The sequence below is a fragment of the Schistocerca serialis genome, chromosome 6 (genome assembly GCF_023864345.2).
Source record: "Schistocerca serialis cubense isolate TAMUIC-IGC-003099 chromosome 6, iqSchSeri2.2, whole genome shotgun sequence".
Taxonomy (NCBI): Eukaryota; Metazoa; Arthropoda; class Insecta; order Orthoptera; family Acrididae; genus Schistocerca; species Schistocerca serialis.
Genome location: NC_064643.1, coordinates 98575298 through 98590102, shown reverse-complemented (window position 1 = coordinate 98590102; position 14805 = coordinate 98575298). Strand labels below are relative to the sequence as shown.

Below are 14805 nucleotides of genomic sequence, written 5' to 3'. Positions count from 1 at the left end.
CGACTCACCGCGTACTCCATTACCAAAATGCATTTGCCCCCAAATCTTTCACATATTCCAAGTCTCTAGATGAAGCAATATACTTTTATTTCTCTTTCATAGAACTGTCAATGACATAACACAGCTTCTTTTATACATTTTGTCTGGTTAACAGTCCGTACAGCTTGAGTTATTATTTTCTTCCTCTTCTTCTTCTTCACATTCTTCTATTCTTTTCCCTCTTTGCCTTGCTCCTTATTCTTCCTCTTTTCGTAGACCACTTTATTTCAACCTTGTCTTTCCTTGAGTTTCAACATGAGCCCAATAATCTCCCATTACTTTACTGTAAACCTGTGTTCTTTCACCAGTCCGTCTTATGGGTTTCAGAACTTCACCTTGCGGAAATTGTTGGTATGTCCAAAGCAGTTCCTTGAATAGGTAGCGCCCGAGGATGTCTTGAATTATTCTTAACTCAGTAACATCCAGTTCAACCTCGTTACTTCTTTGTCCAAAATATACGTAAAAATTGACTTGTTCATTGTGTTCAAGCACATTGGTATTAAGTGCCCATGGTTATTTCAATAATTTCTGTCGTTAATTCTTAGTTGCTGTAGCAATAATTACTACACCGAGAGTCTATATAATTGAAGTGTTTGTAGCTCAGATCAACTTAAAAACTGAAGCTTTCGTTAACACCATACTGATTTACTAGGCATAGTCCCGTTAGAGAGTGTATGCTGTTGCCTTCTTCCAACCATTGAATTGACTTTCCTAGACAGTTATAAAGGGACCCAAAAAGTGATGGGGAGCCATGAGTCACCGAGCCGCACAAGACACACTTAAAGCGCTTCTAGTTATTATTTCAGTAATATTACATCGAAATAATGACATAGTCATAATGTGTATTTAATTAAACTGTAATACGATAGTTATATCTGTTTACCGTAAAACTCTGACCTGGTTTATGAAATAGTCTGATGGTCCTAATCTGAGTAACGTCCCTTCAGACAACATCGATATATCGGATTTCTGAGATAATTACCAAACCTGTACCGAAATCAATGCAAAATCATCATAACATCTTCATTAATTCATGTACATTTTGTTCCAATTGCATATGTAATTTGTTTGACATGTGCTAGATAATGTAATTTTTTCTTTTCAGGTAAGTGAGTGATTGTAGGCAGAAAGAAGATACGTCGAATGAATTCTGCTCGTTGAGGGTTGTAAGGTGTCCAACATCCGCAGAAGGCTGATTACATGTACGGAGATGATATCATTGAGAAGAGCAGTGTTCAAAGGTGGGTCAAGACGTTTAACCTATGCTAGCGTACACCGTATACATCATACACCATGGTTTCTTAATCTTGGTCTTAATCAGAAGCAGATTGCCAAGATAAGGGCATGAAATTTACCGAAAATGTCAGTTTTCAATTCATTATTTATTTATTAGTAGAGCTCATGGTCAATAAGTTCCCAAAGTTTCAAGATGAAATCGCATCCGAAGTGCGTGAAAAATAATTAAATGTGTTACACTACTTTCCTGCTAAGCACACTTTTCGAAGAAACACTGCAATACTAGCTTGGTGCGCAGCGATTCCGTAGCTTACGTTCAAGCAAATTGGTATGGGATGTGTCTAGAAGGCCTTGATGTATACTCGATAATGTTATAGACCATCCTTGACTCTGTTTCGCAGAAAGTTGGAAGATTGAAAGGGCTTTGGTGAACATGAGACTCATAAAGAAGATGACAGACACTCTTCAAGAATATAATGCCAATGGTATCACACAGAGCCTAGCTGGTGTAAGTGACACGAAAAGTGCAAGTACCAGTTACATATCTCCACGTGGTGTCAACAGATGAACAACTCATTCATCATCCGTGCCACTAGCTAGTGTGAATATCTACAGGCTCAGAGAGGTAACAGTCCCTACATTCACAATGAGATGCTTTCAAAAATGGCTCTGAGCACTATGGGACTTAACATCTATGGTCATCAGTCCCCTAGAACTTAGAACTACTTAAACCTAACTAACCTAAGGACATCACACAACACCCAGTCATCACGAGGCAGAGAAAATCCCTGAGATGCTTTCAAATTGTATTCTGGAAGTTGCCAAGCCCAGTTACAGGTTTCTGGCTGATCTTAAACTTCAAAAAATACGTGTTCATGGCAAAACTCATAATCCAAATGAGTCTCAAAATTCACTGATATGCAAACTATTTTCATTTGCTATAGTTGCCAGAACTGCAACTTACGGCGCAGTTCTTGTACTTAATGGTGGCAACGTGCGGCGGATGAAAGTACGGCTCTAAGACCGGAAATTTCACTCAAGACGTCTAGTGAAAGATAGATTTACAGCGCCTCTTTCCAGCTGAACAGTAAGTTGATGACCTCGTAATGGAAAGAAGGCAGAAAAGAAGAAACCAGAAGCGAAGCCTTGAAGGGAAAGAGGACCCTGAGTACAAATTTGAGCTTTCTGAAGAGCTGACAAGAACAATCTTCAGGTTTAACAGGAACCTGAAATTTTTTTATGTTTGTGTACCTTTTCGTCAGAGTCAGTGAAGGCTGGGATTATGAAATTTTATACACTTATTTCTATAGACCTAATAAATATTGTCTCAAGACCAAATTTTGGAAATCTGAGTGTAAGCTGAGATATGGGACAAGGTACTAAGAATTTTGCATGAATTTTGTATTACACATACATTATAGTAAAAAAGATTAAAATTCTCCAATTCAATATATCCAAAAAATGTCATTCTCGTATCATAAAAATTGTGGATATTGTGCTTTTTTTATATTTGGTGATTTTCGTGAACGTCCCTCCTTAATATGTCAAAAGCAGGTAAGTTGGTTACGAAACATCCGTTAAGTTAATGCCCATTAGAACTGCGAGTGCAGTGATCAACATACATTTGTTATAACAAAAGAGAGAAACACTGCACAAGGAGTTCACATTGCTCAGTTACTTCTCTGTCCAGTTAGTTCTAACCTTTTTGAATTACGAAACCTAAAAAATCAATTTTAGTTGCAAAGAAATGTAGGAGCACGTGAGGTCTTACCGAACATACGAAATACCTTAGAAGATAGACGAAAGAAAGGCAAATATACACTTACAGCATTTGTGGATTTATAGAAAGCATTTGACAGTGTTACAGGAATACATTCTTTGAAATTTCGAAGGTAGCAGGGGAAAACTACAGGGAGCCAAAGGTTATCAACAGATTGTACAGAAACCACACTGCAGTTATAAGTCTCAAAGGACATGAAAGTGATGCAGTTGTTGCGAAGGGAGTGAGATAGGGTTGTAGCCTTTCCGTCGTGTTACTGACTAAGCATTAAAGGAAAACAAGGAGAAATTCGTGAGGGAGATTAAAATTTAGGGAAATGGAAAAAGTGAGTTCCGATGAAGTAATTGTGATTCTGTCAAAGACGGCTAATTTCTTGGAAGAGCAGTTGAACAGAATGTACAGTGTATTGAAAAAGTGTTGAAAATAAAACAAGCAAAATGGAATATATCTGAATTAAATCAGGTGATGTCGAGGGAATTAGATTATGAAACGACGTTAAAGCCAGTAGATAAGTATTATTTTGGGTAGCAAAATAACTGAGTACGACCGAAGAAACGATATAAGATACGGACTGGCATCTGCGAAAGAAGCGTTTCTGGAAAAAGAAATTTGCTAACATCGAATATAAATTTAAACGTAGGAAGACTTTCCTGAACGTATTTGTCTAGATTATAGCCAAGTACGGGAGTAAAAGTTGGACGATAAACAGTTTAGGCAGGACGAGACTAGAAGATACTGATTGGAGTGTTGCAAAACAGATAGGTAGACTGGATAGCTGGTGGGGAGGTAGTGAATCGAATTCTAGTGAAGAGAATATAAGATAGAATTTGACTAAAAGAAGGGATTGGTTGATAGCACATATCTAGACACACCAAGGGATCGTCAATTTGATAATAAGGAAGTGTTGTGGGGGAGGGATTAAAACTGTAGCTGCAGACTAAAGCTTAAGTACAGTAAACTGGTTGAAATGGTTGTAGATGGCAGTAGTTACACAGAGAAGAGGAGGCTTCCACAAGGTAGACTAACGTGCGGAGATCCATGCAATCAATCTTGGGACTGGAGACCGCAACAACAACAACAACAAAATATTTGGTTCTTTAACCGTCACTAAAATAAATATAATTGGCAAATTGGTGAAAGTTATGACACAATAAATCGTAGTTCACGAACAACTCTGCTGTCATTGTAGCGCTGCCCGCGCGTACACCACGGGGACAAACTACCGCTTGTGAAATTAGCTGTCTTCAGTTTGAAGTCGAGTTGGAAACCGCTCTTCACGCTAATCTATCACTTGCAAGCCTCTCCATGTCTACGTAACTACTGCTACCTACTCCACTTTAGCCTGCCTCCTGTTGTCGAGCCGTGCTCTCCCCCCCCCCCCCACCTCCCCCCCCCCCCCCCACACACACCCTTCCATTTGTAAAGCAATTCCTTCTTGATGCTTCAGGGTCAAACTGAGCCTACAGCTCTTCTCTCCTCAGTTATATCGAGTATTTCTTTGCTAGTTACTCCATCTACCCATTTAATCTTCAACATTCTTGTGTGGCACCACACATCGTATGGTTCTATTCTCTTCTATCCTTACTGTATATTGTCTACGTTTCACTTCTACATCAGACAACGCTTCAGAGAAACTTTTTCAAATAAGACATTCAGACAGTTAAGTCTGTTATACATTAATTTATTTTCAGAAGCTTTTCTTGTCTTTACAGGTCTGCTTTCTAAATTGCATTTTCTTCGGCAGTATTTATGTTATTTCTGCTTAAATACCGAACCACATTGATGAAATGTGACACGGTCATACTCAAGGACACAGCGACCCGTTGTATAATACTTGTAGAATATTAAACAGTCTTGTGTAATATATAGAATATTACTAATATCATATGAAAAAACAAAGTGCATTGAACATTAACACAACGGACAAAAATATATGCAAACGCAACACGGAAACATCAAAAGAGTTGATACGTTCAAGTATTTGGGAGAACGGATACAATGAAAAGGGTTAGACAAACGCGACACGTAAGGAAACGTCGAAGGAAATGGAATTAGCGTACAAATTCACCTAAAACCGATATAATAAAAGATCAGTATCTTTCCAGGCAAACATTAAGGGCTACGCAACAGTAATTAAACAGAAAATACTTTATCGATGCGAATGTCTAATGCTGAATAGAAGAGTTGAACAAGAAGAACTGGAGAAGAGAGAATGTAAAATACTCAGAAAAATTTTAGGACCACGAAACAACAAAGATAACAACTGCACGGAGAGGAGAAACGAATATCTATATAGAAATATACGAGGGCTATCCACAAAGTACATTACGTTTTGGAATTAAAAATAAATAAAGTATTGGAAATTTTTTTTATTATATACAGATGAAAGCTACACTTAAATACTACTTTTCTACATAGTTGCCATTTAAATCAAGGCACTTATCGTAGCGATGGACGAGCTTGGAAATTCCTTCGTCGTAACATTCGGCCGCCTGCGCCTTCAACCACGTTGTTACCTCTTCTTGAAGCTGTGCGTCGACATCAAAACGCTGCATAGCCAACCACTTCTTCATTGCTGGGAATAAGTGGAAGTCGCTCGGTGTCAGGTCGGGACTGTACGGCGGATGAGGAAACAACTCCCACTTACAAGATTCGAGAACTTCACGAGTGGCATTTGCCGTGTGGGCCCGGGCGTCGTCGTGAATCAGCAAGATCTTTGAGTCCAACTTTCCCCTGCGCTTGTTTTGTATTGCTCTTCTGAGGTTTTGCAGAGTTTGGCAATACCTTTGAGAGTTTATTGTAGTTCCTCTTTCCAGGAAATCCACAAAAATCACACCTTTTCTGTCCCAAAAGACAGTCGCCATCACCTTCCTTGCCGACATTGTCTGCATGCATTTCTTGGGATTTTGGGGGGGAATTTTTGTGCCCCCACTGCATTGACTGCAATTTTGTCTCGCAGTTCACGTGCATAACCCATGTTTCGTCACCAGTAACGATGCGATCGAGTAATGAGTCGCCATCTTTCTCGTAAGCGTCCAAAAACGTTAACGCTGCAGCCATTCGCTGATTTTTGTGAATCTCTGTCAAGATTTTTGGTAACCATCTTGCAAAAAACTTGTGGTAACCGAGCTTTTCGGTAATGATTTCGTGCAACAAACTTCGTGAAATTCGTGGAAAACTCATAGAGAGTTCCGTTATTGTGAAATTACGATTTTCACTGACCGCGGCATCGACTTTTTCGACAAGTTCGGCAGTCACTATGCTGGGTCTTCCACTTCGCTCTTCGTCGTGAATGTTAGTTCGGCCATTTTTAAATTTTATGACCCATTGACGCACTCCACCTTCAGTGATTATGTTGTCCCCATACACTTCACAAAGCTGCCGACAGATTTCTATCGGTGTACAGTTTTTTGCAGTCAGAAACCTGATTACAGCACGCACTTCACACTTCGCGGCATTTCAATTAACGCTGACATTTCAAACTGTCACAGTAACTCAACGGAGTACAGCACGAACCTCTCACTAGCACGGCAGGATACCGACTGAGCGGCGGAATGCCATGACAACAAGATGGCCGCGTTATCCCCGCCCCTAACGGACACACACGAAAACGTAATGTACTTTGTGGATAGCCCTCGTAGAAACACTCACAGACACAATAAGAAAGAGGAGATTAAAATTTACGGTCATATGTACAGAATGAATGAAAGTCGACTAACGAAGCAAATTTTAACTTCATTTCCAAATTGAAAACGCCACGGGATCGCTGGAGGAGATAAGAAAGGACTTGAGAAAACTTAACGTCGCAGAAAACACCGCACACTACAGGGAAAGTTTGACTGCTGATCACTACTGAAAAACTGGCTGTCCAACAACGAAATTCACAACCAAGGATGGTGATGTCAAATGAACAGAGACAAGCCATCAGCCAAGGCATGAAGAAGTCTTGGGAAGATAAAAAGGAAAAGATTTTACCTTTGTTTTGGATTCTAAGCGGTCTGTAACTGTCCAAATTATGTAATAAAAATAGAGTATTAAAGAGTCTTCATTGAAAAAAAAAATTCTCTCTCGTTTTACCAGTTTCAATATGTACAGCCATCGTCAGATATGTCTTTCAGTCTAAACTAGCATACAATACATAGAAAATGTACAGCAAAGACAGGCACCGGTAACAGTTTTTGAAAGACATACCTGATGATGGTCGTATATTTGGAAACTAGTAGTAAAGATTAGGAAACAACATTGCTACAGAAACTATTTAACGCGCTACAACTGAAACTCATCTAGTTCTTGCGGAAATTATTTCCTAATTTAATTCTCTCAGCTTTACGTGATTCAGTTCTATTGCAGTCCACTAACCCTTGTTGAAATTCACCAGATGACATCTTTTCAAGACACTCCCCATTCTGTTCAACTGATATTTCCAGCCCTTTGACGTGTCTGATAGATTTGTAATGCCATTGGCAAAACATATAACTTTTCACTTCTTCTGCATTACTAAGATCTAAATGTCTTACATTTTGTGATGATACGGTGGTCTGCAGGCAGCACCGCCGATAGTCCTTCACCACACGATGTTTGGATAGTAGTTACATGCTAGTTTCGTAACATTAATAAAAGAGATTTCGTATTTTTCCATGTTTGCATGATGCTGTAGAAATGTATTTTTTATGTTTCATCTCACGAGTGTGGCATAACAGAAATGAAACATCAGTGACACTGAAAATCTGAGTTCGACTTGGGGGTCGTGCTGAAATGGTCCGACTAGTCAAGGAGACTGCTCCAGATGAGTAGCAGACCTTGGACAGAATTGCAGTGCAGCTTGAATTTTAATTTGTCATGACATGACCGAGCGAGGTGGTGCAGTGATTAACAGACTGGCCTCGCATTCGGGAGGACGACGGTTCAAACCCGCGTCCAGCCATCCTGATTTAGGTTTTTCGTGATTTCCCTTAATCGCTTCAGGTAAATTCCTGGATTGTTCCTGTGAAAGGGCACGGTCGACTTCCTTCCCCATTCTTCCATAATGCGACGGGACCGATGACCTCACGTTTGGTCCCCTCCCTCGAATCAACCAACCAACCTTGGCATGACGTGTCGAATAAAAACATGTTTCATCATCTCCACCTTGGCTAGGTCTAACGAGTAATGAATCATTTACTGACGGTTTCTGACCTGATTGGTTCGTGGTAATCGTTAAGTTCGTGGTTATGTCGGAGACTGCTACGACGGTTTGATGGTCGACTCAAAAAGTATACACTGGGCTCGCATTCGGGAGGCTGACGGTTCAATCCCCTTGTCCGGCCATCCTGATTTAGGTTTTACGTGATTTCCCTAAATCGCTCCAAGCAAATGTCGGGATGGTTCCTTTGAAAGGGCACGGTCGATTTCCTTCCCCGTCCTTCCCTAATCCGATGAGACCGATGACCTCGCTGTTTGGTCTCTTCCCCCAAACAATCCAATCCAATCCAATCAAAAAGTATAGCGCAGCGTCCTGTTTGCCTGGAGACGTGCGAGTGATGCGTGGTGCACAGTTCGCAAGCTGGTCAATACTTCCAAACTTTAACCTGTGACCACTGTTTTAATGCCCTGAAACATTCCATTTAATATTAAATCTGACCCATAAATGAAAAATAACGCGATCTGACCACTTACAGTCAACATGCTGTACTGTATCAACATAGCGCAACAGAATAATAAAGCGGCATGTAACGTAAGCTAAATCAAAACAAAGTGACTAATGTCCACGACTTATCTAATGCAGTACATCAGAAGTGGTGAATCACCCATCGTAGGAGCGACTCTTGCCATACAGAGGCACCTGTATGTCATTTTTTATACTACCTAACAAACTGAAAATGACTCATTATAGGGCAAAGTCTCGGAATGTACGTGGCTGCAGAACATGTGCCTTGACGATCCACTGTAAACTATACTCACCTTAGTTTGTAACGTGCCAGAATTTGGGTACTTACACGTTAGATTACCAACATTAGTATTTATAATAAAGGGACTGGCAATGGCATCAGATCATGACTTTATTTAATTATGATGAATATGAGGCACTCTCGAGTGGTAGTCCTGCATCTCTGCATGACTAAGTCACTAACTTAAAGCGTCGGCGAAAAGTGTCGGAAGTTGAGAATTGTGGAATATGAAGTCTGCAGGTGGCCGTAGCTCGCCGGCCGCCGTGGGCGGCAGGTAGCGGTCACCGGAAACGCGGGACAATACGGCGCTTTTGGGGGTAGTCCGGCATCCGGAGCCACCTGTGCTGGGCAACACGTGGCCAAGACTGGAATTTCGTTTGCCTAGGGACGATATGACCTACTCGATCATTGGGCAGAATCTCAGAAATGGCGTTGGAGGGATTTCGGCGATGTTAGAGCGTTCGACATTGGCCGAAACTGAGTATTGTTCCGCCGCGTTTTCGTGCGCGTCGAAGCCGGGTGAATTGGGGAGAAAGAGGACTTCGCCTTGTGCCATCGAGCGGTACGGACTTGGAGACGGCGTCTTGAGCATCGTCTTCGAAGGGAGGCATACAGTCTGTATCGCAGCATTGCACCAACGCGCGTTCCATGCAGAGTTCTGCGGTTAGAGCTCTTTGTGCGCTCAGAAGCGAGATTATCACCAACGCTTAACCACTTCCAACAACTTACATAGTATTTTTGGTCTTGTGGTTATCCTTGCGAGGTGCCGAGTATTCACCAACGTAGCTGCCGGCAATTGGGGCGCGTAATTGCAAACTAGTCGATGTGCCATTCTCAGGAGTGTGTGGGTGGTCAAAGAAAATTCACATTTTTGTAATTTCTGTCAGTTATGGGAAACATAAAAATTAAATGCCAGTATTACAATCGAACTGTCGACTTCATTATAGCTCGCATTTAACTTGTCCCAGCAAACTTTACATGTACCCTAGTCATTGCACAGCTTGCCCAGACGAGAAGGAAAGTTTTGCGATCTTCTATATCAGCGACGGACTAATAAGCTTACGTGTTACTAAAGGTTTCATTTAAAATTGCGAGAATATGTCGTCTCTGCTGAAGGCAGGACGTTCTCTCATGTTTAAATATGTTGCACATGAAAGTATATCTTACATGAACAAGGTTTAAGTGAGCACATGTGGGGAGTTTGAACAATGAATAAAAAAGCACTCCGTATTCAGGCAACGAGTGGCCTACCGGGACCATCCGACCGCCGTGTCCTCCTCGGTGGAGTATGCGGGTAGGAGGGGTGTGTGGTCAGCACACCGCTCTCCCAGTCGTTATGATGGTTTTCTGTGACCGGAGCCGCTACTATTCCGTGGAGTAGCTCCTCAATTGGCATTACGAGGCTGAGTGCACCCCGAAAAATGGCAACAGCGGATGGCGGCCTGTATGGTCACCCATCTAAGTGCCGACCACGCCCAACAGTGCTTAACTTCGGTGATCTCACGGGAACCGGTGTATCCACTGCGGCAAGGCCGTTGCATTGAATAGTGAATACTGGAATGAAAAACAATTTTTAACACATTCAAATTATTTGAGAACTGAATACAAACTTATTTTGTTCAGAACCGAAGACAAACTCTCATGAATAAAACAATGAAATGTCCTTCAACGGACCATGTGTCTTAAAAGAACCACGCATTTATGAGATAAAGAAAAATAGCTCCACGCTCATACTAACACCTATAATAATACTCGATGAGAGGTACTTGTCACAAGAAAAGCACCCTGCTTTGAAGAGAACCTTATTTATAAAATTCTGAATGTGATCATTCTGAAATGAGTTAAAAAAGTACTTCTTCCTCCAACATGCATCTTATGCAATGACATCATTGTCAACATTAGAGTAACTTGCACACGCACAGGGGGGTAGTAACATTCTTTCTTTCTGTGTACCAACCGTTGATGGTATAAGAATGGTGACGGGAGGGGGGGGGGGAGTGGGGGAGAGGAGATTCTGTCTGTTTAGCTATGTACTCTTTGCTACACACTACACTGTAGAATGGAAATTGAAGACGTGTGGAAATTGAAGACGTGCATATACATGTGGAAATATATTCGAATTCAGTACATTTTCTTTAAGATTTTTCCAGTTTGCAGTTTTCTTGAATCCTTCGTTAATCTATGAGTAATAGTGTATAAGCTAAATGTGACGTTGTCTTAACGGAAATAAACTAAAAATGAGCAGACGTTTCCCGAAAGCTAGCGAAGTTTTCTGTGCTGTGGTTGACGTGGAACGGGATCTGGGTGAATCATGCGCAGACTGACAAGTTTGCTAATTAAAAGCATACATCTGATAAAATGAAATAATTCTTAAAATAAACTTTATCTGACCAAAGATTACCCCAAAATGTTTACAATTAGAATCCCAATCTTCCTAACAAACACAATTTTAGTCCCATTCTTGAAAAGTAAACTATTTAAAATATCAAATTAAAGTACAGGGTGGTCAATAAGTAAGTAACTTTACTTCTAAAACAAAGCAGTTGCAAGAAAAGAAATCCACAGTCAAGTAGTGTGTGAATTGTGTAGGAGAAAACCTGTGACCCTCTGTTACCAACATGGCTGCCATTATGAAAGCCACTATCTTGGATGAAAATCGTAATTTTGAAACGAAAAGGGTGTACTGTGACACATCACACAGCTAGAGAATCACTCGCCGACAGCCAAAAATCCTAATCGTAACCCAAATATACCTACAACGGGCACAGCTGTTATTCTTACGCCCCTTACATCAATCAGCTTAGGGTGACCCACTCTGCCTTTCGTGATTTTTTTGTTTAATTGGTTGTGCTCTACAGTATTTATTAGCCATCCATCGGTACACAAACTAATTGGAGGGAAAGAAGATGTAAATGGCTGCGTTTCTTATGTATTCTGGTACATGGTCAAGCAGGACAGGTCATATTATTAAGAAGCTTAATGTCCAATGGATCTATCACCTGAATTCCAAAATTAGGTCACTTCTACAACCCCATAGGTATTACTCCCAAAGGGATAGTGAAGACTAATTGAAGCTCATGTCCAAGGATTTAGGCACCTATTCTTTCCTAACAAGTGGATTAATGGAGAATACCTCTGCCATACACTTCACGGTGGTTTCTGAGAGTAGATGCCGATGTAGAAGGTGATGAGATATATGGCTTGTATCCCTGGATAACGGAACAGAAATTATATATCGATCCCCTTGTGTTCTAACAAAGACGCAAATTCGAACAAAAAACTAGCATTGCAATTTGAAATGCAACTGCAAACTAACTCATGTAAATAAATCTGAAAAATCAAGTGATTTTCAATTACACAAAGGCCCCGCAAGCAAGCAATACTTCCAACAAATGTCCTGAATGGCATAGCTTCAATGAACCCATCGCACAGGGAGACCACTGGCAATCCGATGTCTGTATTTTTTTCATACTTAACGTACGTAAAGTCCAGAACTCAAATATCAGTTCCCTAAAGCAGTTAGATGCAACTCGTTAAAATTCTTCAAAAAATCGAATCTGAAATATTGAAAGTAACTTTAATTGAGTAAAATTACTGTAAGGCGATTTTCGAGACGGGTATCGTGGACCATGATTGTGTTGCAAAGAAGAACGCTATTCAGTGTTGATGGCTTCAGGAAAAGCTAGAAGTAACTTCGTTAACTGTTGACAGAGGCCTTCACATTACTGAATGGTGGAGCGATAAACTGCTTCTGTCCCTGACACTAAACGGTGGTCGAGATGTTGATCATCTACAGGCCTCATAGTGAAATAAATATTATTTCATGTATACATCCTATTACTTGTATTGCACTATGAGGTTCTAATCTGTAATGTAGAAGTGACATAAGTGTAAAATAAACTTGGTTTGGAAAAGAAGGGGGGTAAACGTTATTGCAATCATGTTGCAAAAAATGGTCGGCAGCACTGGAGAATGGTGATCGGGTTATCTACGGGTCACTTGTTTGAATCCAGCTATAGTCTTTCTTTGTTTTCTCCTTTCATTCAGTTCGAATACTTACATAATTTAAATAAAAAGGTCTTTAAATATGTGCTAACTAACATACACCTAATAAACATTTTTTATAAAAAAGCATGACTTCATGATTCTAATTACACATTACACACAACATTCCAGTTTTCATTGCAAATACAAATGATTAACTATTCATGTTTAATAAAACACTTAATGAATTTTTAATGTTTTTTTTAATTTAAACAATTTTCATTAATATTTTTTCTAAAAATCTATAGCTAACAATTTATATTTTCAGTGTGTGCAATATGCAGTTAGAAACAAGGCGACGTGCATTTTTCATAAAAAAATGGTGATTAGATATCTGTTAACTAGTCTTTATTTCATTAATTATATATTATAATCATATAGATATTAGAACTGCAAAAAGAAACTATTAAACGAAAGACGAAGGCCTACATGTGATTTGAATCAAAAAAGCACTCCGTCTTCCAGACCACGAGTGGCACACCGGGACCATCCGATAGCCGTGTCATCCTCAGTGGAGGATGCGGATAGGAGGGCGTGGGGTCAGCACACCGCTCTCCCGGTCGTTGTGGTGGTATTCTTGACCGAAGCCGCTACTATTCGGTCCAGTAGCACCCCGAAAAATGGCAACAGCGCTTGGCGGCCTGGATGGTCACCCATCCAAGTGCCGACCACGCCCGACAGCGCTTAACTTCGGTGATCTCACGGGAACCGGTGTAGCCACTGCGGCAAGGCCGTTGCCCGATTTGAACCAGCGATGCATTTATTACCCAACTATCATTCCCTCTACTCTAGCGTTACTTTTAGTGAACTACAATTCCTCCAAAATCTTCGAAGTTGATTATCTCCAGGATGTTTTTTAGAGTTGCATCGCTCTCCTTAGCAGATTGATTTTTAGTTATGAAGTTTACGTAACATGGCTAACAGAAATCCTTGGGTAACAGAAGAGATACTGAATTTAATTGATGAAAGGAGAAAATATAAAAATGCAGTAAATGAAGCAGGCCAAAAGGAATACAAACGTCTCGAAAATGAAATCGACAGGAAGTGCAAAATGGCTAAACAAGGATGGCTAGAGGACAAATGTAAGGATGTAGAGGCATATATCACTACGGGTAAGATAGGCACTGCCAACAGGAAAATTAAAGAGACCTTTGGAGAAAAGAGAACCACTTGTATGAATATCAAGGGCTCAGATGGAAACTCAGTTTCCCAAAGAAGGGAAAGCAGAAAGGTGGAATGAGTATGTAGAGGGTCTATACAAGGGCGATGTACTTGAGGACAATATTGTGGAAACGGAAGAGGATGTAGATGAAGATGAAATGGGAGATATGATACGGCATGAAGAGTTTGACAGAGCACTGAAAGACCTAATTCGAAACAAGGCCCCGGGAGTAGACAACATTCCATTAGAACTACTGATATTCTTGGGAGTGCCAGTCCTGACAAAACTCTACTATCTGGTAAGCAAGATGTATGAGACAGGCGAAATACCCTCAGACTTCAAGAAGAATATAATAATTGCAATCCCAAAGAAAGAAGGCGTTGACAGGTGTGGAAATTACCGAACTATCAGTTTAATAAGTCACGGCTGCAAAATACTAACGCGAATTCTTTACAGACGAATGGAAAAACTGGTAGAAGCTGACCTCGGGGAAGATCAGTTTGGATTCCGTAGAAATGTTGGAACACGTGAGGCAATGCTGACCTTACGACTTATCTTAGAAGAAACATTAAGAAAAGGCAAACCTACGTTTCTAGCATTTCTAGACTTAGAGAAGG

At 40.5% G+C, this 14805-nt stretch overlaps 1 pseudogene; it reads right to left on the bottom strand.

Annotated features, from left to right (window-relative positions):
- Positions 1-13647: 13647 nt before the first annotated feature.
- On the bottom strand, positions 13648-13765 carry LOC126485502 (5S ribosomal RNA; annotated as a pseudogene).
- Between the last annotated feature and the right edge of the window lie 1040 nt (positions 13766-14805).